Raw genomic sequence first — 26,693 nt, forward strand, 5'->3', positions numbered from 1 at the left:
CGAGAGCAGCCCGGCGGGTGAGGCCGCGTCCGGCCTTGGGAACCCTCCGGTCGCCGCGGCGCCCGCCTCCGTCCCCTCTCCGGCCGCGGCCGGGTCCTGCGGGGGGGTGGGGGGGGGAGGTGCAGGGAGGGGAGTGGAAGTCGGAAGCCCAGTCCCCGGCGGGCCGCCCCTCCGCCCGGGCAGTCTCTTCCTAAGGAGGAGTCTCCGGGGCGGGGGACCCGGGCGCAGGGAGGGGAGGGTGTGAGCGGTGGGCAGAGGGTGGCCAGAGGGCAACGGCAGTTTCGGGAAGTTTGGGAAGCTCTGACACCCAGACGCCTCCCGGACAGCGACTCTGCGTCTGGAAACGCAGAGGTGAGCGCGGCTCCCTCGGGGACCCCGTTTCCTCGAGCTCGGGGTGTCCTCTCACGGGTCGGCCGCCGCTGGGGGCGGGGTCCGGGTAGCGCCGGGGATCCTGACGTCTCCAACCGCCGCCCCCCCTCCACCCCCAACACACACACACACACACACACACACACACACACACACACACACACACGCCCTTCTGGGCGCGATTCGCGGCCTCCGCCACCTTTCCTGGGTCTCCGGCCCCTCTCTCCTGGGTATTACCCCCTCGGTCTCCCTCTGCTTGGTAAAAAGTGAGTTTGGTGTGTGTCGCTCGCGTGGCTGTCATTAAGGCAGTCTGTTATTGTGCGCGGCTGAATCAGTGGCTCTTTGTGCGCTCAGCTGTATGGTAATGCAGACCGCACCTGCTCCCCGCACAATGCAGACAGAAAGAGCTCCCCTCCGCGCGCGCGGCGGCCTCTGCAACAATGTCCGGCACATGTTCTAAAGCCTCTCCAGCCTGGCCCCCCCAGCCCGCCACCTTCGCACAACCATCACCTTATTAGGTTTTTACACGTCCATCAGACACTATAACTTTTGTTTTCATTTTTTTTTTAAGGGAAATGAGTTTATTGGGAGGGCCGAGAACGCACGTTATCTCACAATGCGCTATCTAAGTTGTTTTCAAGCTTGCGGGCACAGTGCAGAATTAAGGTGGGGCAGGGACTCCCACTCTGGCATCCAGCCTCGCGCAGGGCTCACTTTGAGGTCTCTATCCCACCCCTATCTGCTCCTCCTTCCATCTCCCCCACCCCCAACACTTGGGGCACCGTCATCCAGGGTGAAAGGCGTGAGCGTGGAGTAAAGGTCACGTTGATGAGCAGTACAGCACTGGGCGCCCCGTCACTACGGCCTCGCTGTAGGTGTGCTGCAGCCGGCTTATGGTAAGGACTGCACTGTCCTGGCAAAACGTGACTTTCATTGAGGCGGATGTTGAGATCACAGTGGCCACCTAATGCCCAGGGAGAGGGAAAATCCTCAAAGGCCGAGTAATCAGCTGGAGTCCTCCATGGTCATCCCTCCAGCTGGTAGGCAACAGGCTCCCAAATACCTGTCAAGTTTCAGGACAGATGTTAGGTTTTCCACTGTTGCCAGAGAAGCAAAAAATTAATCAAAAGTAATGTAATCCAAGGCTGAGGTGAGAAAGGCAGGTTTGGACCCTGCCAGAACCCCCTACAGTTTGGCTCAGAACAAATGGAGACTTCAAACCTTCTTGTGGCCCCACGACGGTGGCAACCCCAGTGTGGCTGCCCGCTGGGGACTTTTTGAGGACTCACTGCATCGCCACCGGGCTGGGCCAGCGCGAATCCTAATTTAATCTTGCCACCTAGTGTCAGCATCCTTTTTTCACTATATCCATGTTTCCTCTGAAAGCTAATTTTTCAGAACTCTGCTCCCTAATGCGTGGAAGCTGGTGTGTATACGTGGCGGGGGGGGGGGGGCCGGGGAGAGAGGGAGAGAAAGGAGAGGGAGAGAGGTGGGTGGGGAGAGCTGAGAGGGTTCTGGGAGCAGGAGGGGGCCAAAGAAAGGAACATGAGATCTAAGTCCTCTGTGCTTCCAGACTGAGAGTAGATTTCAGTAAGAAATGAAATATCAGGAACCTTTTAATTAGAAAATGGAAGTGAGAAACAGGCCCACTTGAATGACTGTTTAGAAAACTGGAAATAAAAAGTTCCACGCGCAAGGGCTTAAACCTTGGGGTGGGGGGAAGACTTGCCCCAAATCTTTAACAAACCCCCCTCAGTATCAAGTATTTGTTAAATTGACATGGCACAGATTTCTCGATTACAGCGGCAAAGCGGAACTGAAAGGCATCGTAAAATCCATCAGAATCCTGCCCAAAGCGTTCATTCTTTCCAGCTTAATTTATGCCACGCGGTTCTGTATTGGGGAAATCAAGCAGAAAGCCCTTTTCTTGTCCTTTCTCTTCCTCTTGCTCTTCTTTCCTCCACTTTCTTCCTCCCGTTCTCTCTCCATCTTCTTCTCCTTCTCTGCCCCCCCTCCACGCTGGTCACTCTCCCCCTCTTCCTTTCAAAGGGGAGCTAACGGGAGACTGTTTAACTTCAGTATTTCTATAGGAGTCTGTTGTAGTTTAACTCCTGCACACCAGTAGCTGAGATGAACAAAAGAGAGACTCGAGGTCCAACTATTCACCCTTTCTTTGCTCTTTAATTTTCATTGATTGGGAAGACAAGGGGAGCCCTTAGGGATTCAGGCTGAAGGGGGATGACACGCCTTTAGACGCCATCAGCCCCCTAGCCAGCCATCTGCTCCGAACCAAATGGCGTTTTTTCACTCCCTAACTGCATGTCTGTATACTCCCGCAACTAAGCGCTCTGAACCCCCTAAATGCAGGAGGGAGCTTAAGCTTGACTATGTTAAATAGACTTGCCCCGAGTTGGCTGTAGCAGCCAGATTCCCTCCTCCCCCACACTCCATAAATCCTCACCTAGCTCGTTAGGAAAAAGCAGAAAACTTTCTTTTAAATACTTTTTGATGTCTCAGCAAATTTACTGTACAAAGTGAGGCTCATTAGGGCTTAGAAGGCACCCAATATATCAGACACAGGAGTGGAGAGAGGGATTTGCCGCCTGGTGTTGGTGTTTTATTTTTGCCAGGCATGCATAGCTTGTAGCCTGAATGACCCCAGTGACCAGGGTAGGCTCAGTTGTATAATCAGAACCACGGCTACAACAACTGCAGCTGAGATCTCTATTTGTTGGAGACCCTGATTATTTTACCCACCCTTTTACTAGGCCTCATGGGAAAGAAAGCTTATGACCATCATTTTATCAAATTAAATATGCCGCTGTCAGCAGAGTGTGAGCTGACACTGTGGTCAACCAATCCTGTTTCCATCCCCTTTGCCCAAAGAAAGGTTCTGTTCCTGCGGAACATGTGTTGTGGAGGTTGTGGCTGGGGGAGGAGGGTCTGGGCAGATTGCAGTGAACAATGCCCAGAATAGGCTCCAGACTCTAAGCCAGCCCCAGGTTCAGTTTTCTGTGTAAACAAGTCTGGAGACTTGAGGGGGTTTGTGTTTTCTTAGGCCAACTGAATGCTGTATACCCAACAGGCAAGTTCTCTTATTCCTAAGAAGAATTAGGGTCCTTGTTCAGAACAAGAAAATGAAAAACTTCCAGGCAGCAAATCTGGTGTTGACCAAACATGCCAGCTTACTTGAAAAAGAAGATGATGAAGGGCACCTAAAGCAAGTTTATTAATTGGTATTAGTATCGCATCTCCACCAACACGCCCTGTGCCCAGTCTCCATCAGTCACAGGTTTGGAATCGTCCAGCCTTTGGGGAACAGAGGACTGGCCTGCTTGCTGGGCGTCCAGGGAGCTCTTACGGATATCTGTGTGTAAAACCTCACCCGTGCCGGGTAGCCGTTAGGGATATTTCCTTACTTCTTAAGGACTGAACCCCGGAGGCGCATGGACATTTACAAGACACACTGACTCGAATGTAGCACGGGGTTCGCACCTGATCACTCCATTGCGTCTGGATCACTCTACAGAAGATACACGGTAACCCGAGCCGTCCATTGGTCCACGGCGGGAAAGAGGGGCCGATCTAGTTTATACTTAGGCTCCCAGGCTTCCCTCTCGCTGAGGATAAAAATGTACGCGGCACGCCCAGGGAGGCCCCGCCGCTCGGCCTCCCCTACCCTCGCAGGAGCATTTCCCCGGAGGAGGGGCGGCCCGCAGACACCCAGGACCACGACCTGCGGTCAGCAGGTTGGCGCGGGGCAGAGGCCACGAGGACCGGAGGACAGAGCCCTGGGAAAACCCAGTGGACTTGAGGCCTCCCCTCCGCCCTCCTTTCCACCCGCGGCGAGTGTGGAAGGACGGCCCGGCCACGTGGTCCGGAGCGGGGACCCCCATGCCCAGGGGCGCAGCGCGGGCCAGGGTTGCGGAGGCATGCGCTGGTTTGCATGAGAAAGGCGGTCGCGTGGCTCAGCTGGCGGCGCGGAGGCCGCTCCTCCGACCCCGGGATCATCTGCCCGGCGGTCCGCGCTCATCTCCATGACAAAGCGCTGTTTACCTGGCGCGGCTCCGGGCGCCTTTGTCCGGATCAGATGACCGCGCAGCTGCTCCGCGCTCCCGCCCGAGCGGCCCCCGACTGAACGCGCCGGGCCAGGCGCTCCAGAGGGCTGCCTGGAGGGGGTGCGGCGCCGGTGGGCGCTCCAGAGGGTGGCTTGGAGTGGGTGGCGGCGGCGCGCACGACCCGTCGCAGGGGCATGAGCGCGGGCTGGGATGGCGAGGTCGACGGGCCAGCCCTGGTCGCCGGGCGCGCGGCACAGGGGCGCACGCGGTCACCTGCACCGAGGCGCGGCCCCACCTGGGAGTCACCCGCCCGAGGCCGCGTCAGACAATGCGGGTGGGAAAGGAAGGGCGGCGAGAGCGACCCGGGCCCGCCCGAGGTCTCGCTCCGGGACACGCCCCGCCCGGAGGTCGCGGGCACCTGTCGCCGGTCCCGGCGCCCGTCAATCACCGGCCCGCGGGGCGGGGCGCAGGCTGGGCCGGAACCGCCCGGACTCCGCCCCGCCCGCTTGTCCCCGCCGGACCCGAGCGGCTCCGCGCGGCTGCGCCGTCCTGCCCGGCCTCCCACCTCCTTTCTGCGAGCATCTGCCCGCAGAGGAACAGATGTGGGCACCTGCGGTGACAGGCCGCATATGTTCCATCCTATTCACAGGCGTTCAGACGCGGCCACAATGAGCGGCCTTTGTGCTCACAGTCACTAAATATATTAATCTGCACTCCCCAGAGCACCGGGCTGTTTAATTTTTCACTAGCAATAACATCTGATCTAATCCTTAAATCGGCTCCCAAAAGCCTGCTCTCCCGCCCTCCTTTTTCTCCTCTTTCTCCCCACCCCCTCCCGAAAAACGTGTGAAGCTATTCAACCTTCCACCTGTTGCCTGCTGAACTGGGCGTGGGTTCCTGCAACGTCTGATGTCGGTCTGGGCGGTGGGGGGTGGGAGCTGGCGGGGGCGACGGTGCGGGAGACGCTGCTGGGCCACATGGGCACCGCCAGGGCACGAGTATTAGAAGGAAAATAAACACAACGTGCGAGGGGGGCTCACGAATGTTGTGCAAACAAAGACCAATGACTATTAAACAGCCTTCGGCATATTCATCCTCTCTGTGGAAGCAGAGGATGTACAAGTTCCCGTTTACTTTCTTGTTTATTAAACTCTAATGGTTATTATAAACACCTGCCAATAGGCAACATAGCCAAAAGCGAACATAAATGTCGGATGTATGACTTAGATTCCTTTTAGCAATATTGTTGTATGACTCTTTTATTTCAGCATCTCGTATTCTGTTTCGGTTTGTTTTCGGTCACAATGATTCCCTTCGTGCCATTGTGGGTGTCACAACGCGGAGGGACATCAGGCTGTGAATGAAGACAGAGGCAGTTTAAACAAACGGAGCTCTTTCTTTCCTTTCCCGTCCATTGTGCTGTGAATGGGCCTTCTGCACTCTGCTGCTAGGAAACGGCTTTGCAAAGCCCTACTCCAGTAAATGGTCTGGAGAGAAAGGGACCCCAATAAACAGCCTAAGTATTGGAGAAAAAAGGGGGACAAATTTAGGCAAATGTTCTTTCACCTTCACATCAGCACATTTCCTAATCTCCAAATGTAAGACATACTTTCGAGCTTTTCCAGTTTCCTTCCTTGTCATTTTAATTCTTGCTCCCTCCCCTCCCCCACCTCACAGGAAAGCCGGAGTGGGGACAGCACTGGCTCACCATCGAGATGTTTTCAAAATCCTATTTTGTCGTAGGAAAACAGAATGGGGCCCAGGGCTGTTTCTCAATAATCGTCACTAATGATTGTAAACTGCTCTCAAAGGGGATGCTTGGAGGTGTTGCCAGGTACGTAGGGGCATGGTTGGTGAGTCTCAACACTTAAGGAACAATCATAAACCATAAATTGTTCTTGTGGTAGTTGGAACTGTTCCTATCAACATAGGTGGGTTAGTTGAAGCAAGAAATGTAGCTGTTTTCAGGTCAAATAACAGCTTGAGTACGTTAGGGAATGACCCACCACCACCACCTGCATTTCTCATGGGCTTAAACAAAGTCATAGGTCACCACTGAACCAAGACTGTCAAGGCACATGGGAAACCGCGACTGGCTTATCTCAATCCGAGGTCACAGCTGGGGCTACTCCAAAACCCAAAGCACACAGCCATGACAAGGCCAATTCAGCCATTTGTTCATCCACCCACTCACCACCCAAGGGCCTGGAGGCCCAGAGTGAAATCAGACCTGCTTTCTGCCACGAGATGAATGGTCCAAGGAGAGAAATGTTCCCTGGTCTTTACTTTTCAGAGTTTGTGTAGGATTAATGTCTTCCAACGTTTGAATAGAATTCACCAGTTGAGACCACCAGGGTCTGGAATTTTCTTTGTTGGAATATTTTTACTTACAAGTTCAACTTAATATAGGGTTTAAGAGATATAAAGTTACCCAGATTTTCTATTTGTTCATCAGGTTTGGTAATTCATTTGGTTCAAGGAATTTCTTCATCTGCTGCTGCTGCGAAGTCACTTCAGTCGTGTCCGACTCTGTGTGACACCATAGACGGCAGCCCTCCAGGCTGCCCCGTCCCTGGGATTCTCCAGGCAAGAACACTGGAGTGGGTTGCCATTTCCTTCTCCAGTGCATGAAAGCGACAAGTGAAAGTGAAGTTGCTCAGTCATGTCCGACTCTTAGCGACCCCATGGACTGCAGCCCACTAGGCTCCTCCATCCATGGGATTTTCCACGCAAGAGTAACTGGAGTGGGGTGCCATTGCCTTCTCCATCATCTCATCTAAAGGTGTTCAAATAGCCTCCTTTTAACCTCTTCAATGTTAGTAAATCTTTGATACCATTTCTTCCATCCTTAATATGGGTAACCCATGTCTCCTTTCTATCATGATCAATTTAGCTAAAGGTTTATCAGTTTAGCTGATCTTACAAAGATCAGTCAAGAATCTTCATCCTTCACTTCCTATTGCCTAATGTCTGAAAATAGTAATTTCATATATTTTTATCTAGTTTTCTTGTTGTTTATAGAGTGGAAGGGACAGTTCTGTAGTAATTATTCCTTCATGGACAGAAGCTGGAACAGTTACAGTACTTGGACTACAGGTAACAGAAAACTCTAATATTCTTAACTGTAAGGAAGAGACTTCATCTCACAGGATAAGGAGGTAGAGTGGTCTGAGTTAGTTTGGCTCAACCACATCTCAAGGCACAGAGTACCCCCATCTGTCTGCCCCACCTTCCCTGTCTTGTTGGCATCCAGCATGGATGAGCTCTCTCTAGTGGCTGCATGAAGCCTTTAGGGATCCAAGCAGTCATAAACAGACATGAGGGTGGCGGGTAGAGGAAGGGGCGTTCTTTCAAGGTTAAAGCAACTCTATATTTCATGTCGATCACCCATGCAGGACTTTTTTTATGGTTGTGGCCTTTTTTCTTGCCAAAATTTTTGGAAACATTTTACTCTCCCTTAACTTCTCTCTACTTTCTACCTGCAATTTTCTTCCTTTTTCCCGTTTTTCTGTTTTATGTAAATCCTTCATCCTCTGTTTTTAGATTCTCCCCAAACTGATAAATCTGATGTGTACAACAGAGCACAGGAAAGTGTTTATAGATGATATGACACAGAAGGTGGGGAAAAGGATGCAAACAGTCACGTGTGAATGTTTGTGCTCCTTTTACACTGATTTCTATGTACAATTTTTCTTTTAATATCCCAGGAAAGAGACCTGGAAATAATCTTTGGCTTCTCCTCCCCTTCACTGTAATGTATTGTATTCATAAAAATTTTTAATAAACTGTTAGAATTTAGACAGATTTGAGTTTGAGTAATAATTGTGCAACTATCACTGTACATGCAACTTATTTTTAAAACTTAATATATTTTCCTTTTATCAGTGTAATATGCCTACAGATTTTAAAATTCAAATAGTACTTCTAGGTTTACAAGAACATAGGTATTTCCCACACCATGCATTCCCGATTTTTCCCTTTCTGTTTACCTCATAGCTATTTTGTTTGAAATTTACTCATATTTCTTTAAGAGGAACTTCCTAAAGCTCTATCTTTTTCAGTTGCGCACATTGTCTATAAACTCCCAACTCTAGAAACTGAAGGGCTACCACTTCCACAGCATTTCCTAGACACACAAGAGTTATGAATCCATAGACGATCACCTCTAAGTTTTTCAAAAAGTCATGGCACCCTTTTCACTAGGTCACCATTACTCACCTCGTTAAAGTTATGGAGTCATTATTCACAGTTGAGGCATATGCTATGATTACATTTTCTTCTTTGTACAATTTGTCTTTTCTGGATTCAACAATTGCCTAATTTGCTTATTGACTTTTTAATGTATCTATTACATGTTGTCACCAAACTCTGTAGATCTCCTCTTAAAATACTCAAACACCCCAGGCATTCTATGGACTGACTTTTCCTGGAGATGTGTGTCTAGATTTTGTCCTAAGGTTCCCCATCTCTCTTCACTTGGATTCCCTACTGTCTGGATCCTAAATATTCCTTTTTCTTGGCCTCTTGAATTTTGGAGAGTATCCTTCAGCAGGTATCTGAGATAAAGTATTTGGTAGATAATTTTTTTTAACTGTATATCTGAAAAAATCTTTACCCCCCCAGTTATAACTAATATTTTGATTTTGAGTAGAATTCCATTTTTTTTTCCTTTTTTCAGAATCTTGAAACTTAGTGCTCTACTTAATTTCAGTTTCCTGGAATTCTATTGAGACTTTCCATGCCATCCTGGTTTCCAATCCCTAAATGTATCCTGTTTTTCCTTATGGAAACTCTTTAAGGCCCTTTATCCCTGGTGTCCTGACATTTTGTGATACTGTGCCATCCTCTGAATCTTCATAGGTTTATTGTGCTGGGCATTGCTGGGTCTCTTATGTTTTCCTCTTTCTCTCTTTTTTTTTTTGTTCTATTATCCAAGAGTCATCATCCAATTTATCTTCTCTTGAATCAATTTTTAACATTTAAATTATTGCTTAAAAAAATTCTCAAGCTCTTATTTTCTGAATGCTCTTTGATATACTTTTTCTTTCACTATTATCTCCAAAAGCTGCAGACAATAAACTTTTTAATATTTTTCCTCTTCGAAGTTTGTTTTTTCCTCTTTATCCTTCCCATTTTTCTCAAATGTCTGTTGACCCTTGATCATCTGTATTAGGAGGGAGGCAGAGGTGTTTATTTGAAGTTCTGTGGGGTAGAACCAAGTGCTGCTAAGTGGCAGGACTGACACAGGGCAATGAGAGGGGGCTTCGGTCAACTTGCTGCCTCGGCCTCCATCATCCGGCCCGATGTCTGTACTGTGAGTGTTTCCTGCTCCTGAAGTCTGGGGTGCCTGGCTGCTCCCTCACAGCACCTGAGTCCCTACCTCCATCTCTTTCCGAGGTTTGCTCTTTCTGCCTGTAAGTCCTTCCTCTTCTCATCCAGCCTCAGATCCTACCCTCCCTTCCAGATTCAACTCTCACACTGTCTCCTTGCTGCCTTCTTCATCCACGTTATAAAACCCACTTTCGTTTGTTCCCTGATATCTGCAGTGTTCGTCTCCCCAGCTACACATGCACTCACGACTAGAGACCATTTCGCAGACTGCTTGTCTGGCCCTATGGTACCCAACCAGTATTAGGTGCTGAGGAAGTACAGTTTGATTTTAGAAAGAAATATCAACAAGAAATAAAAGTCTTATAGGCGGAATGGAGAGAGCCCTTCCTAAATTAATACATACCTACGGTGTTACTTCAATTTGGTAATTTTTTTTGTGGCCATGCCACAGCATTTGGGATCTTAGTTCCCTGACCAAGGATCCAGCCTGTGCCCCCTGCAGTAGAAGCAGAGGGCGAACCAATGGGTCACGAGGGAAGTCCCATCAATTTGTTAATGTTTTTTGACTGCTTGATCTGCAAGAGACTCAGCAGGAACAATACCTGACCATCTTACTTCCCAGATGGAAAGCTCTCTGGGGCTTGCAGCAGCCCTCCTGAGATAGGTCATGTGCAAAGATAGGGTTTGAGATGCATCTTAAGTCACTTGATATTATTAATTGAAGTTTGCCAAGTATTTAAAAATAAATTAGATTGGTTTCAAAGTTATTCTGTCATCACACTTGACTGCCAAAATATTCTCTTGGTTGTAAGTAAAAGACTGGCGTTCTGACTAGCGGAACGGGAATCGTGTGTAATCTGAACAATGCCCATCTCCCAGCCCAGGGGAGCATGTCCTTAACATGAACTTTACTGGCCTCAAAGCAGCTGCCAAAACAAGGTCGAGATGGCGGCTTCCTTCCAATGAATATTCAGGGTTGATTTCCTTTAGGATTGACTGGTTTGACTTTCATGCAGTCCAAAGGGCTCTCAAGAGTCTTTTTCCAGCACCGCAATGCAAAAGCATCAGTTCTTCAGCATTCAGCCTTCTTTACGGACTGAAGCTGAAGTTCTAATACTCTGGCCACTGGCTCCGGAAGAGCCATCTCATTGGAAACGACCCCGATGTTGGAAGAGACTGCGGGCAAGAGGAGAAGGGGAAGACAGAGGGTGAGATGGTTGGATGGGATCACTGACTCAATGACCATGAGTTTGAGCAAACTCCCAGAACACGGTGAAGGACACGGAAGCCAGGCCTGCTGCAGTTCATGAGGTCAGAGTCGGACTAAACAACAACACGGCTTCCAGAGTCCAAATTCCTTAACGTGAGACGCATCCTCGCTTCCTCCCCTGCCCTGGCGGCTGCCCTGGGCTCGCGCCCCATTCGCAGGTCTGCCTACGAAGAACCGTAGGCTCCAGAATAGTTCGGGGGGCCGTCGCCGTCACAGCCATGTCAGCGTGGCTTCTCTCCACCTAGCGCTTGCCGTGCTCCACCATGTCCTTGCTCAGCCCCAGTTGGGAAGCGCCGGCCTCCTCCCAGTCGGACAGATGGCAAGGTGGACGGAGCGCCAAGCCTGAAAGTCCACCCGTTGAGGACCCCCCGCCGCCTGCTCCTCCAGGCCCAGGGCTCAGGTCCAGCCTCCCGTCTCCCTGCAGCTCACCCCATCACCTCAGCGCTCTCATGGCAAACTGCGCCACCCGACCCCGACCTAGCGTACCGCCGCTGCGCCGCCCACAGCGCCAACCCGTGCGCCTGCGGAAGCCGAGCGAGTCGTGACCCCGACCTCGGAAGCACAGCGCGGTTTCCGCGGCAACGGGCGCGGAGCCGGCGCCGGCGCCTCCACGCGCTCTCAGGCGCCTGCGCGTGGCGTTCCCGGCGCCTCCCGGCCGGCCGCGCAGGCCCCGCCCCCGCGCGGGCGGGGCGGTCTCGCGACGGGAAGCGGAAGTGCGCACAGCTGCTGAGGGCCGCGGGCGGCGTGGGCGCGTCTCCGGTGTCCTGGCGCGTCTCTAGGTAGGGCTGGGCCTGCGGGGCTGTCGCCTCGGCGCTGAGGGTGCACTCGCGATTCGGCGCCGTCGCGGTCCCTGAACCGCGTCTCCCTGACCGCTCGACCCCACAGCTGTGCGCCCTGCTTGCTCCCCACCCCGGCGCCACCCTGGCCCGACCCCTCAGGAAAGTGTGGTTCCGGGTCCCCGGTGACCCTGTCCGCCGTCGCTCGGGGAGGCGTCCTCTGACCTCTGCACGTGCGTCTCCGAACTTGACCGCCTGCCCCCAGTCACCCATCAGTCCTGAGCTGGGGCTGCAGCACCCAGCAAGCACCATGCCCTCGGGGGAAGAAAGGCCTGCGGGATGATGCGTTGGTGGCTGAGAACATACATGGTTTGTCCTAGACGGCCAAGGAGGGGACAGAAGTCTCTGTACTGGAGGGGGGATTCTAGCTGAGCTTCGAATAAGTAGAAGTTGAGAGGTGCTGCGGGCAAGAGGCCATTCATTACTGCAGCAGAAACGGTGCTTACCACATGCAGGTTTGAGACTGTCGGACATATTCTGGAAAACATAGGTTGCTTAGAGTTGGGGTTGGCAGGAAGCTTGAGAGAATTGTGCTCACTCAGTCCTGTCTGACTCTGCGACTTTATGGACTATAGCCTGCCAGGTTCCTCCGTCCATGGGATATTCCCGGCAGCCAGGCTCCTCTATCCGTGGGATTTTTCCCGCAAGAAGACTGGAGTGTGTTGCTATTTTCTCCTCCAGAGGATCTTCCCAACCCAGGTATCAAACCCATGTCTCTTGAGTCTCCTGCATTGCAAGAGGATTCTTTATCACTAAGCCACCAGGGAAGCCCCTTTGGGAGAACTAGGAACAACACGAGATGTGATCAAATAAGTGATCAGATCTTAGTATTAAAAGAGTCATCTGGTAGGTGTACTGGTGGTGGTCCGGGATGACTGTGTGTGATAAGATGGCATTTGCAGTCATTTAGGGAAGAGAAGTTTTAGAACTGAAAATTTGGAAATGGTAGTGGGGAGAACTTGGAAGTGGGTTTGATGTGGGGAAAAGTGAGGTGGTATTTCCAGTGACTTTCCACATTTTTGGCTTGAGCACTTGAGACGGTTCAGAGAATGGGAGGCAGGTCTGCAGCATCAGGCTCCTTACCTCTCACCTCCCAGATGTACTACGCTCTGTGTCCTCGGCGTCTGGTGTGACCCTGAGCTTTGTGCTCTGTTGCTGTTGCTTCTGAACCATGGCCTCCCAGCGCCATGTGCTCTCTGACCTGCACATGTTTGGACTTTGCTGTTGGGAGCCACCCCCTGCCCCACTACAGCTTCGCACATTGTCTGTGCACTGATTTCCCCAGCATCTGCCATCTCTCAGGTCACTGGAGTGGCTTTCTCCCAACCTGACCATTCCTCACTCTCAGAAATCTAGCAGTGCCTTCCTTAGTGTGTTGTGTTCATGTGAAGCAGTGAGGCCTCCTTGGTCGTGTCACACTGCTCATTACCACCCGTACTGCTTTCTGACTACCTTATCTCCCAGTTGCTTTGTGTAACTCCTAACCACTCAGCTTTCCAGACACAGAAATATCTAATGACTTCTGGCCAACGGATTTCTCACCTGAGAAAAGAAGATCGAAGTAGGTGATGGCTGAGGTCACCTTTGGTTGTTACTATTCTGAGGTTCTGCCTACTCCCCGAGCCTGAGTCAGTGGCATTCATGGGGCAGATTTTACTGTAAAGCTAATAAAGTTCAGACTTCAGAGTCCTCGCTTTCACGGCCCCCTTCCAAGGCACTGGGAAGGGCCTCAGTGGTTTTTAGTTTATAATTGTGTGTTTTAAAGAAGGGCCTCAAATTCTTAACTTTCAGCCCCCCACAGTGCTTGGATCCCTTTAGTTACCGCCTATTGTCTTGGTTTTGTGTTCCTGTCCTTTACTTTCTCTTCCCCACCTCCCATTCCTCTTTGTGTTTGCTTCTTACGGAGGCTTAGAGAGAAGCCACTAGTCATAGCAAACACCCTTTTCCAGCAACACAAGAGACAACTCTACACATGGACATCACCAAATGGTCAATTACAAAATTGGATTATATTCTTTGCGCCCAAAGATGGAGACGCTCTATACAGTCAGCAAAAATAAGACCTGAAGCTGACTGTGGCTCAGATCATGAGCTCCTTATTGGAAAATTCAGGCTTAAATTGAAGAAGGTAAGGGAAACCACTAGGCTCTTCAGGTATGACCTAACGCCAATCACTTGTGATTGTACACTGGAAGGGATGAATGGATTCAAGGGATTAAATCTGGTAGACAGAATGCCTGAAGAATTGTGGATGGAACATCATAATACTGCACATGAGGCAGTGACCAAGACCACCCCCAGAAAAAGAAACGTGAGAAGGCAAAGCAGTTGTCTGAGGAGGCCTTACAAAGAGCTGAGGAAAGAGAAGAAGAGAAAGGGGAAGGTACACCCAACTGAATGCAGAGTTCCAGAGAATAGCCAGGAGAGATAAGAAGACTTTCTTAGATGAACAATGCCAAGAAATAGAGGAAAAACAATAGAAAATGTGAAAAACTAAAGGTCTCTTCAAGAAAGTTGAAGATGTCGAGGGAACGTGTTACTCAAGGATGGGCATGATAAAGGACAGGAACACTAAGGACCTAACAGAAGTAGAAGAGATTAAGAAGAGGTGGCAAAAATACACAGAAGACTGATACAAGAAAGGTATTATGACCAGGATAGCCATGATAGTGTGGTCACTCACCTAGAGCCAGACATCGTAGAGAATGAAGTCAAGTGGACCTTAGGAAGCATTACTACAAACAAAGCTAGTGGAGGTGATTAAATTCCAGCTGAGCTATTTACTAATAAAATCCTGAAAGAGGGTGCTGTTAAAGTGCTGCATCAATATATCAGCAATTTGGAAAACAGCAATGGTCACAGGACTGGAAAAGGTCAGCTTTCATTCCAGTTCCAAAGAAGGGCAAGGCCAAATAATGTTTCAAGTACTGTACAGTTGCTCTCATTTTGCATGCTAGGAAGGCTGTGATACATGAACCGTGAACTTCCTGATGTTCAAGCTGGTTTTAGAAAAGGCAGAGGAACCAGAGCTCAAATTGCCAACATCTGCTGGATCATGGAAAAAGCAAGAGAATTCCAGAAAAACATCTATTTCTGTTTCATTGACTTTGCCAAAGCCTTTGCCTGTGTGGATCACAATAAACTGTGGAAAATTCTGAGAGATATGGGAATACCAGACCACCTGACCTGCCTCTTGAGAAATCTGTATGCAGGTCAGGAAGCAACAGTTAGAACTGGACATGGAACAACAGACTGGTTCCAAATAGGAAAAGGAGTTCATCAAGACTGTATATTGTCACCCTGCTTATTTAACTTCTATGCAGAGTACATCATGAGAAATGCTGGACTAGAAGAAGCACGAGCTGGAATCAAGATTGCCAGGAGAAATATCAATAACCTCAGATATGCAGATGACACCACCCTTATGGCAGAAAGTGAAGAGGAACTAAAAAGCCTCTTGATGAAAGAGGAGAGTGAAAAAGTTGGCTTAAAGCTCAACATTCAGAAAATGAAGATCATGGCATCCGGTCCCATCACTTCATGGGAAATAGACGGGGAAACAGTGGAAACAGTGTCAGACTTTAATTTTTTGGGCTCCAAAATCACTGCAGATGGTGACTGCAGCCATGAAATTAAAAGACGGTTACTCCTTGGAAGAAAAGTTATGACCAACCTAGATAGCATATTCAAAAGCAGAGACATTACTTTGCCGACTGAGGTCTGTCTCGTCAAGGCTATGGTTTTTCCAGTAGTCATGTATGGATGGGAGAAGGCAGTGCCAGCCTACTCCAGTACTCTTACCTAGAAAACCCCATGGGCAGAGGAACCTGGTAGGCTGCAGTCCGTGGGGTTGCTATGAGTCGGACACAGTTGAGTGACTTCGCTTTCGCTTTTCACTTTCCTGCATTGGAGAAGGAAATGGCAACCCACTCCAGTGTTCTTGCCTGGAGAATCCCAGGGATGGAGGAGCCTGGTGGGCTGCCGTCTGTGGGGTCACACAGAGTCGGATACGACTGAAGCGACTTAGCAGCAGCATGTATGGATGAGAGTTGGACTGTGAAGAAAGCTGAGCACTGAAGAATTGATTCTGTTGAACTGTGGTGTTGGAGAAGACTCTTGAGAGTCCCTTGGACTGCAAGGAGATCCAACCAATCCATTCTGAAGGAGATAAGCCCTGGGATTTCTTTGGAAGGAATGATGCTAAAGCTGAAACTCCAGTACTTTGGCCAGCTCATTCGAAGAGTTGACTCATTGGAAAAGACTTTGATGGTGGGAGGGATTGGGGGCAGGAGAAGGGGACGACAGAGGATGAGATGGCTGGATGGCATCACTGACTCGATGAACGTGAATCTGAGTGAACTCCGGGAGATGGTGATGGACAGGGAGGCCTGGCGTGCTGCGATTCATGGGGTCGCAGAGTCGGACACGACTGAGTGACTGAACTGAACTGAAGGCTGTGATCAAAATCCTTCAAGCTAGGCCTCATCAGTATATGAACTGAGAGCTTCCAGATATACAAACTGGGTTTAGAAAAGGCAGAGGGACCAGAAATTGCCAACATTCCTTGGAATATGGAGAAAGCAAGGGAATTTCAGAAAATCATCTATTTCTGCTTCATTGGGGACTTCCCTAGTGGCTTAGATACTCTCAAGATAGCAGAGTAGAAAGATGTGCACTCATCTTACATGAGAACTCTGAAATTGCGACTAGCTGCTGAACAGCCATCAACAGAATGTTGGATCCCACCAAAAAATAAAAAAAAAAATACCCTATGACCACAGGCCAAGGAGAAGCCCCAACAAGATGGGTAGGAGGGGCGAAATTACATTTAGAATCAAACCACACACCCACCAGAGATACTCAGAGGGCTCAAACAAAACCTTGTGAGCCACACAAGACTGAGCCAGTCCTGCCTTTGAGTGTTTGAGTGTTTCCTGTGAAGGCACAGATCAGCAAGCCTCCCACAGGGACAAGGGCTCTGGCTGCAGCAGATGTGGGTGGTGTAGCTTATGACATCAGTCCTCTTGGAGGAGGTCGCCATTAGCCCCACCACAGAGCCACTGGGCAGATGACCCACAACCTGGAGAACAATTATAGCAAAGATGTTCTTGCACTGTTGCCAAAGTTCTAGGGACCGCAACAGATTTCCCAACCTGTGGATCCTTCAAAGGGACTGAGAGCCCCCAGGGAATTTGAAGGCCGGTGGGATTTGATTACAGAACTTCCACAGGACTGGGGAAGCAAACTCTTGGAGGGCACAAACAAAACCTTGTGCACACGAGGACCCAGGAGAAAGGGGCAGTGACCCCACAAGAGACTGAGCCAGACTTGCTGTGGGTGTCCAGGAGTCTCTGGCAGAGGTGTGGGTGGACAGTGGCCTGCTGCAGTGTCAGGGGCACTGAATACAACAGTCTTGGGAGTCCTGGCATGCTGGCATAGGTCATTTTGAAGGAGGTTGCCATCACCCCTACCATAGTTTGGCTTAAGGACAAACTACAGGGAGAGACACACCACCCCCCTGCCCCATCAACAGAAATTGTATTAACATTTACTGAGCATGGCCCCGCCCATCAGAGCAAGACCAGGATTCCCCCACAGCCAGTCCTTCCCATCAGGAAGCATCACAAGACTCTTATCCTTATCCATCAGAGGGCAGACACACTGAAAACCACAATCACAGAAAGCTAACGAAACTGATTACATGGATCACAGCCTTGTCTAACTCAGTGAAACTATGAGCCATGCTGTATAGGGCCGCCCAAGAAAGATGGGTCATGGTGGAGAGTTCTGACTAATTGTGGTCTACTGGAGAAGGGAATGGCAAACCACTAAAGTATTCTTGCCTTGAGAACCCCATGGACAGAATGAAAAGGCAAATATGAGCTCCCCTGGTCAGTAGGTGCCCAGTATGCAAGTGGAGAAGAGTGGAGAAATAGATCCAGAAAGAATGAAGAGGCTGAGCCAAAGCGAAAACAGTGCCCAGATGTGGATGTGACTGGTGATGGAAGTAAAATCTGATGCTGTAAAGAACAGTATTGCATAGGAGCCTAGAATGTTAGGTCCATGAATCAAGGTAAATTGGAAGTGGTCAGACAGGAGATGGCAAGAGTGAACATCAAGATTTTAGGAATCTGTGAACTAAAGTGGACTGGAATGGGCGAATTTCATTCAGATAACCATTATGTCTACTACTATGAGCAAGAATCCCTTAGAAGAAATGGAGTAGCCCTCATAGTCAAAAGAATCCAAAATGCAGTACTGGGGTGCAGTCTCAAAAATGACAGAATGATCTCTGTTCAGTTCCCAAGGCACATCATTCAGCATCACAGTAATCCAAGCCTATGCCCTGGCCACTAACGCCAAAGAAGCTGAAGTGGAACGGTGCTATGAAGCCCTACAAGACCTTCTAGAACTAACACCAAAAAAAAGATGTCCTTTTCATCATAGGGGACTGGAATGCAAAAGTAGGAAGTCACGAGATTCCCAGAGTAACAGTCAGGTTTGGCCTTGGAGTATAAAATGAAGCAGGGCAAAGGCTAATAGAGTTTTGCCAAGAGAATGCACCGGTCAGAGCAAACATCCTCGTCCAACAACACAAGATACAACTCTACACATGGACATCACAAGATGGTCAATACCAAAGTCAGATTGATTTTATTCTTTGCAGCCAAAGAGGGAGAAGCTCTATACAGTCAGCAAAAACAGGCTGAGAGCTGACTGTGGCTCAGATCATGAGCTACTTATTCCAAAATTTAGGCTTAAATTGAAGAAAGTAGGGAAAACTACTAGGCCATTCAGGTATGACCTAAATGAAATCCCTTATGAGTATAAGTTGAAGTAACAAGTAGATCCAAGGGATTAGATCTGATAGATAAGAGTGCCTGAAGAACAAGGTAGGGAGGCTGGTAACATTGTACACAGGGCGGCGATCCAACCATCCCAAGAAAAGAAATGCAAAAGGCAAGTGGTTGTCTGAGGAGGCCTCACACGCAGCTGAGAAAAGAAGTGAAAGACAAAGGAGGAAAGGAAAGCGATGTTAGTGTGAATGCAGAGTTCCAAAGAATGGGGAGGACAGATAAAGTGTTCCTAAGTGATCAAGGCAAAGAAATAGAGGAAAACAATAGAATGTAAAAGACTAGAGATCTCTTCAAGAAACCTAGAGATACCAAGGGAGCATTTCATGCAAAGATGGTCACAATAAAGGACAGAAATGGTATGGACCAAACAAAGCAAAAGATATTAAGAAAAGGCAGCAAGAAATACACAGAAGAACTATACAAAAAAGATCTTAATGACCCAGATAACCACCGTGGTGTGATCACTCATCTAAAGCCAGACATCCTGGAGTGCGAAGTCAAGTGGGCCTTAGGGAACATCACTATGAACAAATGTAATGGAGGTGATGGAATTCCAACTGAACTATTTCAAATCCTAAAAGATGATGCTGTGAAAGGGCTGCACTCAATATGCCAGCAAGTTTGGAAAACTCAGCAGTGGTCACAGGACTGAAAAAGGTCAGTTTTCATTCCAGTCCCAAAGAAGTGAATGAAAGTCACTCAGTTGTGTCCGACTCTTTGTGACCCCATAGACTATACAGTCCATGGAATTCTCCAGGCCAGAATACTGAAGCAGGTAACCTTTCCCTTCTCCAGTGTATCTTCCGAACCCAGGGATTGAAACCAAGTCTCCCGCGTTGCAGGTGGATTCTTTACCAGCTGAGCTTCAAGGGAAGCCCCAAAGAAAGGCAATGCCAAAGAATATTCAGACTCCCACACAGTTGCACTCATTTCACATACTAGCAAAGTAATGCTCAAAATTCTCCAAGCTAGGCTTCATCAGTACATGAACCAAGAACTTCCAGATGTTCAAGCTGGATTTAGAAAAGGCAGAGGAACCAGAGATCTAATCACCAGTATTTGTTGGATCATAGAAAAAGCAAGAGAATGAAAAACATCTGCTTCATTGACTATGCTAAAACATTTGATGGTGTGGATCACAAAAAACTGTTGAAAATTCTTAGAGAGATGGAAATACCAGACCACCTTACCTGCCTCCTAGGAAACCTGTATGCAGGTCAAGAAGCAACCGTTAGAACTGGACATGGAACGGCAGACTGGTTCCAAATTGGTCAAGGAGTATGTCCAGGTTGTAATTGTCGCCCTGCTTATTTAACTTCTATGCAGAGGACATCATGCAAAGTGCCGGGCTGGATGAAGCACAAGCTGGAATCAAGATTTCCGGAAGAAATACCAATAACCTCAGATATGTAGGTGACACCACCCTTATGGCAGAAAGCTAGAGGAATGAAAGAGCCTCTTGATGAAAGTGAAAGAGGAGAGTGAAAAAGCTGCTTTAAAACTCAGCACTCTAAAAACTAAGATCATGGCATCTGGTCCCATCACGTCCTGGCAAATAGATAGGGAAACAATGGAAATAGTGGTAGGTGTTATTTTCTTGGGCTCCCAAATCACTGCAGATGGTGACTGCAACCATGAAATTTAAAAATGCTTGCTCCTTTGAAGGAAAGGTATTATAAGCCTAGACGGTGTATTAAAAAGCAGAGACATTGCCAAAGAAATCTGTATAGTCAAAGCTATTGTTTTTCCAGCAGTCATGTATGGATATGAAAGTTGGACTGTAAAGAAAGCTGAACACCTTCTTTAAAGAATTGATGTTTTCAAACTGTGGTGTTTGCCAAGAAAGAGTCCTTTGGATTGCATGGAGATCAAACCAAGCGTGAAGGAAATCAGTTCTGAATGTTTATTGGAAGGACTGAAGCTGAAACTCCAATACTTTGGCTGCTGCTGCTAAGTTGCTTCAGTCGTGTCGGACTCTGCGTGACCCCATAGATGGCAGCCCGCCAGCCTCCTGTCCCTGGGATTCTCCGGGCAGGAACACTGGAGTGGGTTGCCATTTCCTTCTCCAATCGAGGAATGTGAAAAGTGAAAGTGAAGTCACTCAGTCATGTCCGACTCTTGGTGACCCCAAGGACTGCAGCCTACCAGGCTCCTCCGCCCATGGGACCCTCCAGGCAAGAGTACTGGAGTGGGGTGCCATTGCCTTCTCCGATACTTTGGCTACCCGATGTAAAGAGCAGACTCATTGGAAAAGACCCTGATGCTGGGAAAGATTTAAAGCAAAAAAAGGGAGAGGCAGAGGGTGAGATGGATTGATAACATCATTGACTCAGTGAACATGAATTTGAGCAAACTCCGGTAAATAGTGAAGGACAGCGTGCAACAGTCCATGGGGTGGCAAAGAGTCAGACATGACTTAGCAACTGAATGATGCCAAAAAGAAAATGTGAATGAGTGGGGCTGATCACATTCCTGTTGTAACATGGCTTTAGTTTGCTCTTGCCTCAGAAGAACGGAGGTCAGAGATTGACAGCTGAGCTCAAGGGGCAGAACATTTGCAACAATGTATTTGATTTGCTTCATTGCTGCTGCCTTGCCACCTCCTTCAAGAAAAGGTTGAAAATAAGGGAAGTCCACTTAATTAAGATCATAAAAGCAGCTCTTACCTCCACTGAAATTAGGGTCACACCCTGGGAATTCTCTCAGAGAAATTAATTTCATCTTATTAGTTTGAAAGTGAGGCATCCTTATACTATCTAACTTTTATAGAGGAACAAGTGTGAATAACTTTTACATTTTCATTTGCTTTTATAAGTAATTTTCTATTTCTTTGTAAGGTGTTCTGTTGGAAAAGTTTTCAGAGAATTAAAACATGTTACTTAAGGTTTAAATTATGTGTATACATGTAATAATATAAGCTACTAAAGGATTTTATAGTACTAGTTTAAAATCTGCCAAATTGAGAGGTAAACCATTGTCGCTTGAGCAAATGAAGAGGTCAGTGGTGTACAAAGAGTCAGTGATTTCTTTTCAGTCAGCCAGTAAGTCAGGGCCATTACTAGCTAAAAAGCCAGGTCCTCCGCACCCTTTTCCTTATAAACAAGTGTTACTCAGGGAGTCGGTTGATGTCAGCTCTTCTTGTAGAACACCTGCTCTTACACACACCTGTCCAGCTGCATGCCTGCGTGCACGCTGGGCTCTGGAAGGTACACAGCAGTGCCGAATGCTCCCCACGTCAGAACTTTAGCTCGGGTACAGATTCAGCTGAGCTACTTTAAGTCATGCACGGTAAAGTGGTTGGCCATCGGGACAAGGGGATACTAGTTCGGAACAGCAGAGTTTTCTGGATAGTTTAATTTTGGATTTTGGCCTATTAAGGAGAAAAATCTCACATTTAGAATAGAAATCTTTCTAAAATAGAGGATTTGCCTGCTTTCCTAAAAAAATACATTTTTTGGCACACTACATAGCTTACGGGATTTTAGTTCCCGAAACAGACTGAACCTGGGTCCCGTGCATTGGAATGGCATTCTTCACCACTGAGCCACCATTCCCTGCTTTCCTAAGAGAAGGTGCTAAATGTGTAGGAACTTTGCCTGACCCCTGCGATATGATCTCAAGTAAACAGTGTAAACACACCTTGCTGTCATGAGAACAGTGTCAGGGCTTGTCAAGGCGCGCACACCGGTCTTCCCTGCTGTTCATGTCGCGTTTTCCTGTCCGCTGGGTTTCCTGGGTCCGCTGTCAGAGGTTCCGACCCTCGTCAGCGTGGGCACACCTGTCTCGTGCCCTTCCCGTTACTGGGGACTTGGAGCTAATTGTTAGAATTATGCAGAAGAGTGATTCACAGATGATAAATCAGAGCCTGAGAAGTCTCTTATGAATAAATTATTTCAGTTTTACTTATGAATTTTGAAACTTACATTGGAGTCTTATTCTGAATTCTGGATCACTGAGGCATAAGTTTTTACAGGTGGCAGGCATTTTCCTTTTCTGCATTCTTTGACCTGTAAGGCGCTTTGTAAAGCTTCAGTCAAGTAGCCTCTGGGTGCTGCTTCAGTCCCACTGGTCCCTTAGGCCCCCTGGGGCTGGGAGCGCTTCCAGAAAGGAGCAATGTGGCTATGCGCACCCCAGGGCTGGCTCTGCCAGGGGTGGTCTTCCCTGCTGGCCCAGCTGCCACCAGATCTCTGAAGTGTGGTGTTCGGGGTGGGCAGCCGCTCAAGAGAGGAGCTGGCTGTGCTGTTACTGTCTGTGACCTCAGCAGGTGACTCAGTGCACACTGCTGACTGCCCCCAGCTTGCCGGCTCTTCCTGCTTTCTTTGCTGGCATGCAGGCCTCGCAGTGGAGTCTGAACAAACCCCCACAGTGCACCAGTGGGGCTGGAGGGGCGTCCACTGTGGATTCACAATGTACAGCTTGGTGCACTTGAACACGTCTGCACGCGCCCAGGTCTGCTTCTTTCCCAACAGACCCTGAGCCTGGGCTCCTTTCAAGGTGCACATCTTAGGTGTCTGTCTTGCTCATTGCTGTGTCCGTAGCTGTGGGACCTCATGCCTTCGGTGTCCTGGGGGAAGGGGATACAGAGGCTCTCTTTAGCCTCTTTGTGTTGCAGTATGACACAGGGCTTTGCATCCCTCCAGAGCTGGGGTTCTTCGCAGCGAGAGAGGGCTTTGGATGTCTCCATCCCTCTTCCACAGCACAGGCAAGGCAGTGCTTCCAAAATACACTTGCTGAAGAGCTTTGCATGACACCTACTTCCCCTCAGAACCAAGTGTGCACGCATGTGTGGGTTTGGAAGCTGCTGTTGCAGAAGCCTCCTACTACATCTGTCCATACTCTTCCCTCCAGCAGAGGCTCTGCCAGGCCCAGGGGTTTGGTTTTTTTTGTCCCCCATATTCTGTGTTGAAGAATACATTTATCATATGCTAAGTAAAGTTGCAGGTTAAACTGTGGAATAGAACAGATCCTTCAAGCACCTTAGAAACATGGATTTAATATAAAAAGACACCCTGGACCTAAATAAAGGCATCCCTGTCACTCTTGGCTCGTGCATCCCGTGCGCCTGCCCTCCCGCTCCCTCTGGCTGTGCCGCCTGCCCTGGCTGCCTTTGTCAGGCCCTTGGCACGCCCGTCCTCAGGTGGCTCCCCTTCCTCGGGGGGATCCCCTTCCTCGGGTGGATCCCTTTCCTCGGGAGGATCCCTTTCCTCGGGTGGCCCTTGCAGATCCCAGGATGGGTTGCGTCTTCCTGCTGACCATCTCTCACACTGTCTGCTTTTGTCTGTCTTGAAGTGATGCCCCAGTGACAACTGCTTGCTGGGGCTTTTCCTGCCAGCGTGTAAGCTGCCGAAGGCAGGGCCCTGTCTGTCTCGGTCAGCTCACATCTGCTGGGGTGGCGACAGAGGTGCTGCCTTGGCCCATCGTTCCGGGTCCTGTGTGGGGCCTCCGCCGCGGAGACCTGCCTGGGAGCCCCCGCCAGGGCTGCCCTGAGGCTGCGCTTGTGAATTCCGGTGAACGATGAGCAGCTGCCGTGTCTTGTCTGGCCTGGGACACATTTTCATCTCTGAATTTTCAGTCCTTTTTCTTAAACCCTGCTGTGTAGTAAGGGTCCCTGTAAGTTCCTCTTAGCTGGGGCTCTTGCGGGGAAGAGGAGAGAGTGGACCTCAGACCCTCCACTTCAAGCTCTGGGGGCCTCATGAGGGGGCGCAGGCCCAGGCGGCAAGCTCCCGCTGAGAGCAGTTACCCAAGACTCAGACACGAAGCCAGGAAAAAGGAGGACTGTGCATCCTTCCGCGAATCCTAGGCCATTTCCAAGAGTTACACCCGAGATAGTTCAGTTTCCTAAAAGTATGTCCATCTCTCTTTTAATTCGCTGTTTCCTCTTGATGCAGCCCCCAAATCATGATGATACATGTTAATTTGTAGATTTTTGTCTTGTAGAGACATTATTTTTGTCTGATAGAGATCTATCAAGAGGTTATGGTTTTATTTCTGTAGAATATTAGTCTGATTGTCAGCCAGCTTAGCAGCCAGCTCTTCAGATGTGCTTGGAACCAGCTTCCTGTCTTACATCTCCCTCACTGATGTGCCTTTGCACACGTGTTGTCTTTTCACCTTTGACGATTATGCCTTGAACCTCTGGGATGCCGAGTGTACCTAACGCGGCCACAGCTGCTGGTTCTGGTTGTCCTGCAAACACTGTTCTGTGGGGTGTTTGCCCTGGGCTGTCATGGGTCCATGGATGTGTGCCCTGGGCTGTCCGTGATCCATGGGTGTGTGCCCGGGGCTGTCGTGAGTCCGTGGGGTGCGTGCCCGGGGCTGTCGTGAGTCCGTGGGGTGCGTGCCCGGAGCTGTCGTGAGTCTGCGGGTGTGTGCCCTGGGCTGTCTGTGACCCGTGGGTGTGTGCCTGGGGCTGTCCGTGATCCATGGGTGTGTGCCCGGGGCTGTTGTGGGTCCGTGGGAAGTGTGCCCTGGACTGTCCGTGGTCCGTGGGGGTGTGCCCAGGGCTGTCCGTGGTCTGTGGGGTGTGTGCCGAGGCTGTTCATGGTCCGTGAGGGCGTGCCCAGGGCTGTCGTGGGCCCACTGTCCTGTGCTCTGAGTGACCCTCTGTGCATCACCTTTGATCTCTCAGTGGCAGGTAGGAATGTATGTGTTTTTGCTGAGGCCTGCCTCTCCATTTCTCTAAGTGTTGCCAGTAGAAAGATGGTAAATAAAGGAGTTTCTGGGTTTCTCGCCTCTTCTCTCCAGGCCTCAGTTGCTCATCACCCCGAACCTCGGGACTGAGCTGGGCATGGCCAGAGCAAGGGTTCCCCCAGTCCCCCTGTGCAGCCCCTGCCCCACCACACTGGGCACCTGCCGGCTCCTTCCTAAACTCTCCTGCCCTGACGCCTTCTCTCCAAGTCAGACTCCGGCTTGTAGTCTCGCTTTGCCCACAGCTGAGTCTGCAGACTTGCTGGTTCCTGGTTTCTCTTTATATCCCTGCCCTGTGATGCCTTCATCTATCACTCCCTCACAGATGCTTGCCAGGTCTCACGTACCTGACTCTGCTGGGTGTTAGGGATCTGATGGGGTGACACCTGCCCCGAGGCCCACAGTGATGGGCAGGATCCCCAGATTCTCCTTTGGGCAGTGAGACTCCTCCCTGACGAGAATAACTTTTGTTTTCTTTCCAAACAGTAGTTATCTAGGTAATGGCAGTTTCCTGTATAATTTGCAGGTAGAATAAGTAAAACTTTATATATGTGTATGTGTGTATATATATGTAATTTTACAATGTGTATTTTGTATATTTATATATTTGCAGTCATCTTAAAAACTACCTTTAGAGAATGTAAATCCTTAGTATATGCTCTTAGAAATAAAAGGCTTAAAAAACAGAAGAAAGTTATTGAACAAGGTAATATTGACACATTCTCTTTTTAAGCATTTCTTTTCACACCGCACATGGCATTGATGGCAGGTTAACACTGCATTCACGCTTTGGGGACCCGAAATGCCAGAAGGCATCCTCTACTGTCCCAAGTTCCCATATCTTTACCTATCCAAAATTTTCTTTGTAAATACCATAGAAGAGCACATTCCTAAGGCAATTTGTGATTCAAACTGTGAGAAATTGGCAGTGTAAAATACAGGAAAAACCAGTACCTGTTTAAAAAAATAGTGAGCTTTTTACTACTGAGGTAAGCGAGGAGGAAAATCATTTGAATGAAACCAAAGCAGAGGCTGAGCCCGACTTCTTGCAAAATGAAGAGAAGAGGAGAGTGTTTCACGAAACTCAGTGTTGCCACTTGCAGTTTTAGTAGAAAAATGCTTGAAACAAAAATGTCTTTTTTTATTAGCGAGGGAAGGCAGCCAAGGCAAACGAGGCAGGTGGGAGAGGCGGGTCTGTGGGTGGGAGAGGCGGTGGCCTGGAGCCTGCCCGCCTGTGCGCCTCCTCGCGGGCGTGGCCTCCTCGCGGGCGTGGCCTCCTCGCGGG

At 49.2% G+C, this 26,693-nt stretch overlaps 1 protein-coding gene and 1 long non-coding RNA gene across 4 annotated transcripts in view; one reads left to right on the forward strand and one right to left on the reverse strand.

Moving 5' to 3' along the window:
• Window positions 1–927: 927 nt before the first annotated feature.
• LOC120862927 lies at window positions 928–4,523 on the reverse strand. The gene is made up of 2 exons (XR_005720884.1): window positions 4,426–4,523; window positions 928–1,432 (listed from the first exon to the last, which is right to left on the reverse strand). It is a non-coding gene; the product is annotated as an uncharacterized LOC120862927 (long non-coding RNA).
• Window positions 4,524–11,711: 7,188 nt separating this feature from the next.
• Window positions 11,712–26,693, forward strand: part of FAM120B (family with sequence similarity 120B) — a 65,742-nt gene continuing 50,760 nt past the window's right edge. For all 3 annotated transcript variants that reach the window (XM_040239096.1, XM_040239094.1, XM_040239095.1), the window contains exon 1: window positions 11,712–11,807. The gene's annotated coding sequence lies outside the window, so the exon portion shown is untranslated. The remainder of the gene's footprint in view (window positions 11,808–26,693) is intronic.

Source organism: Oryx dammah, unplaced genomic scaffold, assembly GCF_014754425.2.
Source record: "Oryx dammah isolate SB20612 unplaced genomic scaffold, SCBI_Odam_1.1 HiC_scaffold_4, whole genome shotgun sequence".
NCBI classification, from domain to species: Eukaryota; Metazoa; Chordata; class Mammalia; order Artiodactyla; family Bovidae; genus Oryx; species Oryx dammah.